This window comes from Vombatus ursinus, unplaced genomic scaffold (genome assembly GCF_900497805.2).
Source record: "Vombatus ursinus unplaced genomic scaffold, bare-nosed wombat genome assembly UNPS02011353.1, whole genome shotgun sequence".
Taxonomy (NCBI): Eukaryota; Metazoa; Chordata; class Mammalia; order Diprotodontia; family Vombatidae; genus Vombatus; species Vombatus ursinus.
The window spans coordinates 1665380-1671379 of NW_020951131.1; the positions used below are offsets into that span (position 1 = coordinate 1665380).

At 42.9% G+C, this 6000-nt stretch overlaps 1 protein-coding gene across 3 annotated transcripts in view; it reads left to right on the forward strand.

Annotated features, from left to right (window-relative positions):
- The window catches only part of ADAM12 (ADAM metallopeptidase domain 12), a 374850-nt gene that overhangs the window by 37265 nt on the left and 331585 nt on the right, over nt 1-6000 (forward strand). The gene's annotated exons all lie outside the window — the stretch shown is intronic.

A 6000-nucleotide genomic window follows, 5' to 3' on the forward strand; every position in this document is an offset into this window, starting at 1 on the left:
TAAGAGTCCATATTGTTTTGGTGTTACAGTATAATTTCTGTGGGACCATGAGGCTACAGCATTCTCCACATTTATTGAACATTGGTTTTTGTCAGAAAGCCAGGTATTATGTACTTAGATATAGAAGTATTGAATTTTTCATGTGAAAAAACTAGGACTTTTCATTTCAAATAATCCATTTTTGTCAATTTCATTAACGTGTAGTTTTTACTGACATATCTACCAACATCTTAAATTGAACACACTTTTTATAAAGGAATCCTTATGTCCTTTCTTCTATTAAAATTCTTTGAGAATATAGGTTTTTAATTTCTTTCAATCAATTCAGATTAATATTTGATACTTTGATATATCTATAGAACTGTGTTCCCATCCATGTGGGCTTTCATTTCAACAGTGTTGGTTGTAAGTCACCTTCTCATCATGAACAACTCTTCTCTATATTCTCCTATGATCCTCCATTGTGGGATCTACCCAATGTTCTGGGCTTTCCTCTGGATCAGGCCTTCTTACCCATGGATAGATTTTACTGGGTCTGTGAACATGGATGAGAAAAATTACATCTTTGTTTCCATATAATTGAGTTCCTTTGCAATCTTATGTATTTTATTTTACCCATTTGAAAACATAATTGTGAGTAAAAGTCAAAAGGCTTCACTGGTCTTCCTAAGGGGACCATGAACAAAAATAAGTTAAGAACCCCTGTTCTAGAGCTCTTGACACTGAGCCCATCTCAACATTCAATTAATGTGAAGAATGTTACAGCTTCATGGTCCCACACAAGGGATTGGAGAACATGGACTGTTCACTCACCTTGGCACCAATGATATGTGCAACCCACCTTCTTTTACACTCATGCATTCCTTTTATAACGACTTTTTGGGTTACTTTTCCTATGGAATTTTTCACATATTCCTCATGTCCACAATATGTTTCTTTGTTACCCTTTGGGTAGCATTAATATTAAAACACATTATCAATTTGTTCATGAACATTTGAAGTATATGTCGAAATGCTCTATCTAGATAGGTTTTGCTTAGGCTGTCCCAGTTCCTGTTCATGTGGTTTGGGATAAGTTTTCCTAACCGGCCTAACCCATGGGATGTGAGAAAGAATCTATAGGAACATGAGATCTTTGGCGAGATAGCACAGATGGCTTTGCCCTTGTTTTCTGAGGAGTTATTTTTAGATCATGTCCTTAATTGAAACCAGGCGTTCTCCTTACTGAGTACTCAAGGTTACGCGGCCTCTCTCAGGAGCTACACTGAAGCACCTTCACATGAGGAACAAGAATGGGAGGGAAGCCGTTAATTCAGTTCCCAAATAGTCTTGTGATTTAAAGCGAGCGTTCAGACAGACTGGAGGAGTGCTCCAAAGACCTGAATGCACCATCAGCACTTTTGGATTTGGTTTTTCTCATGCATACTCTTGCAAATTGAATTCATAATGTACAAATCAGGCATGGCTATAATAATAATGTCAGCCCAGCTTGGGAGAAATGCTCACATGAAATTTTAGAGAAACTTTCTCATGCCATGATTCATCAAAGGCAGAAGCAATATGGTAAATGTCAGGAGAGGGGACATGCTATTTTACACCTACAACATAGCTGTTTTGGCATCTTCTTTGTGAAAAAAAAAAAAGGCTAAAAACCACGTAATTCCATTTAGATGGTGAGGCTCAATGCTGATTCTCACCACATGCCTTAGAGGTTACCACTAGACAGCAAAGAAGCTGGTGTTAGTCATGCTGGCATTGTTGGTTAGCATACAGACCTGCTGATGCCAAGGTGATGGGTCTGATCCTGGTGTGGACCACACAAGATGGTCTCTCTATTTTAATGGTCATAGATGGTACCCTTGACTCCAGTTAATCAACTCAGAAGTACATACAAGTGGGAACCAGAGCCCTGAATGGGATGGTCATGGGGGGAGAAGGAATATGGATCCATCACCACTACTAGGAAAACTGATGAGAACACAATGGCACTGATAACCTGTGCATATAGCATCCTTCCCATGTAGAAGGGGCAGATGACATCATAATGTTAGCAGGTAAACTTCAAATATCTCAGTGTTGGAACTATTTGCTTAGATAGTTTGATGGAACCGCCACCTCACCATATAGGCATCCCTCCATCAATGTTGATCTCAAGCTATTCCTGCCATGTTCTCCTGGGCATTTTTGTCTTTGTCCTGGCTTTGGAAGCAGGGGACCTGGCTTCCTATGCCACCACTGACATTTATTGCCTGTGAGTCCCTCAGCAAATCATAATCTCCCAGCAAAGGAGACTAAAAAAAGAGCAGTAGGGTCAGGTAGAAGGAGAACTGACAGGGTGGCACCAGAAAAACTCAGGGATGGGGCAGCTAAGTGGTGCAGTGGACAGAGCTCTGGCCTTGGAGTCAGGAGAACCTGAGTTCAAATCCGGTCTCAGACACTTGACACTTATTAGCTGTGTGACCGTGGGCAAGTCACTTAACCCTGATTGCCTCACCAAAAAAAAAAAAAAAGCAAAAACAAAAACAAAACTCAGGGAGAGGAGAGTATCTAGCAGGAGGAGGTGGTCCAGAGTTACACAGCTGCTAAGTGTCTGGGGCTGAATTTGAACTCAGGTCTTCCTGACTCCAGGCTCTATCCACTGCACCACCTTCACTGAAACCTAAAGACCCCTACCCCACATAATGTGGAAAATAAAATACTTAGGATTACAAAGGAAACCAATTATATTGAGAGAAAGATGTAATTTTTCCCACTTACATTCATAGGAACTACTGAGATCTGTCCACTGACCCCTGCTGTCTGTGGACCCCCGGTTAAGAACCTCTACATGAAAGGCATTATTCCCATTATTTAGATGATAAAACTGAGTCCCAGAGAGATTTAGTGACTTGTGAATAGCCGAGGATTTAAATGTATTTCCTAACAACAAATTGTACATTCTTTCTGGTGCCCTATGCTACTGCCACTGTTTTAGTGAACGTATTTTTCACAATACGTTGACTTGGCTTGCTCCTTACTTCCACGTTGATTGGAAGTCCTGGAGAGGGTAGGGTCCAGGCTTTCATTGTCTTCAGATGTGTCTACATGGTATACAAACAGCCTCGTTTTCCTTCAGATGTGAACACGTGATCTCCCTTAGCATGACCCCAGAGGACAAACCTGACTTCCTCGGCCTTGGGTTTCTACAACTGCCTCCTTTGTGGCTGTGAGGGCAAGAGACAGATGTCTGGGCATCCTGGGAAAAGGATGCCTTTCTCTACTCTGATAGAAGGTCGTCATGCTCTCTCTGGTACTCTTAGAGACCCTCATCCCGACTTCAGCTGGAACATTTTTTACAAATCCATAATTGACTTAAGGCCTCCCCTTTCCCAGTCATCACTGTTAATGAAAAGTTCCACCTTGTTCCTGGAATTAAGGATGCAGAAAGATGTCACGGAAAGAACACAGACTCTAAGGTAAACAACCTGGGTTCTCGGCCTAGCTCTGTGGAGTGGGGCCCTCAAGGTCATGGCGTCCAGTTTTGCAGATGAAGGCAGAGGGTCAGTGATTTGCCCAAGGGCACACAGCCGCCTAGAGGCAGTCTAGGGATGAGAGCTTTGATCTCCAGGGCTAGTCGGTTCTCTTGCCTCTTACTCAGTTGCCTCTTGGAAGTAAGAATAATACTAAAAGAAAGAATGAGACTACAGACACTTCCTGACTTGCGTAGTACTTTTGAGGAAAGTGCTTTGTAAGCCTTCTGGTTTTTGAAAAAAAAAATGGGCACTGGAATGATGAGAATGATGAGGATGACAATGAGGCTACCTCAGGATGGATGCCATGGCCTTGGCCCTGATGATTGGGTCTCATTGGGCAAAGCCAAGAGAGAATTAAACCTGGAGAGCTAGCTAAGCAATTTGTGATCACCAAACCAGGTGTTTCTGGTCCTGCCCCCTGAGGCTTGATTAAAAACTGTTTCTTAAATCTCAACTTTCCAGAAACTTCCTCAGCTCGATAACTTTACATTACCTGAGCAGATCTATTCCTCCAGTCTAATTTAAGGTAATTACTTGAAATTCATTTCCCAGAATTTTAGCTTGGGTAAGGGCCTCGGTGGCCAACCGGTTTAACCCACCCACATCCTCCCCAGCCCTCCAAAATGCTCTCTATAACATCTGCAACAAGCCGTCATCCAGCCTCTGCTTGAAGATCTGGCCAAACGGACTCCCCTAACTCTTGGGGCAGTCTCCCCTACCTCTGGATAGCTCACTGGCAGCTAGTTTTCTCCAACGTCCAGCCTCCGGTTGCCTCTTTCCCACTTCAACCCCTTTTTCCTAGTTCTGCTCCCTGGAGATAAGGCTAATCCCTTTCTCAACACAGCGACCTTTGAGATACCTGAACCCACAGATCCTATCTCCTTCAATCTTGTTTTCTCAGGCTAAGCAGTCTTGGTTCTTTCATGGTCTTCATTTGCCTTCTTTCCCAAGTGGCATTATGATTGGTTGGAGTGAAAATCCTTGTATTTCATCTTGACTGGGAGAAGACACTGTGGGTCTTACTTTTGACAGAATACTGTATTGCCCAGAATTCCATCGGAAGATATGGTTATTAACCTGGAGCTCCCTGCTTTTCTGAATCTGGAACTAATGAGGCTGAGGTCACAGATTCAGTTATGGTTCCCAGATCAATCATGACTTCAGACTGACAGCTCTACCCAAGCCAGCAGTCTCACATGGGCAGCCAGAGAATAGTGTAACTGCATCAGTAGAAATCCATCACCAAATGGGGAGGAGAAACTATCCAAGATCTCTACAGCTAATGGTGCCAACTTTGTATAAAGCCATCTGTAGGGTGGGGGGAAGGGGAAGGGAAGAAGGAAAAAGAAATCTACATGATAACTTTATTATATATTTAAAAGGAATAGCCAGTTGGACATAATAGATTTTCAGTTTCATCTGCAGTCACCTTTTTTCATTATAATATGTTCCAAAAATACTTGTTTTATTCCATAAATTACAAATAAAATACTTTAAAAAAAGAGGGTACATATGATTGTAGGTTGAGAGCTGGAAGGGCTCACAGAGGTCATCTAGTGGGAGGGGGGAGGTCAGATTCCCAGACCACAACTCCAGATTAAAATGGCATGGAGGAATGATTAACAAAGTAAATAAAAATACAATACAACAAAAATTATGTTAATTTGTGGTTTTCTTCTTAATTGAATTTGACATCATTGATCTGGTCCACCTCTCTTTACAGAGGAAGAAATTGAGTGCCAGGGAGGTTCTTTTGTGACTTGTCCAAGGTCACACACATAACCAGTGTCTAAAGCAGGATTTGAACCCAAGTCCTCTGACTCAGAAGCCCCTCCAGAGCTTCTTGGCACTCCACCACTCTGACTGCCCCATTTCCACCTTATGTGATAATTAAATCCGTGTGCTCCGAAAATTGAAGTGGGGAAAAAAACCTCAGTCTTGGTCTTTTCCACTCAGCCTCAATTTCCACAAAGCGTCGGTTTGGGTGCATTTGAAGCACGGCATATGTCTACCTCAGTCTCATTTCAGAATGCCTTTGAACCTTTCCCCAGACAGACTCGGAGAGGAGCTCCCTCCTTCAGCAGGCAGGGCTGGGGGAAGAGAGCAGAGCAGACCAGTAGTTGAGAATTTTATCACCGTCCTTTTGAAACCCAACTTGCTCTCCTTTTGTAGTTCAAAATCAGACCCCTGGGGTGCATAATCTCACATAGTTCCTATTCAGCTAATAGGAATGTGCTGCTGTTACCAAAGGTTATTACCGTTGGTGTATTCCTTGACACAGAAAAGTCCCCTACGTGGCCCAGGTTGAACTGCTAAGTCTTATGCTTTGGTAGGTCTATTGTCTGCTGGCCTCTTGGCTTCCTACCGGTACCTACACCCCCGGAGCAACATGTTCATGCCACGCCTGTACACACACACATGCACACACATACACACACACGCACACACACACACACACACACACACACACACACACACACACACACAC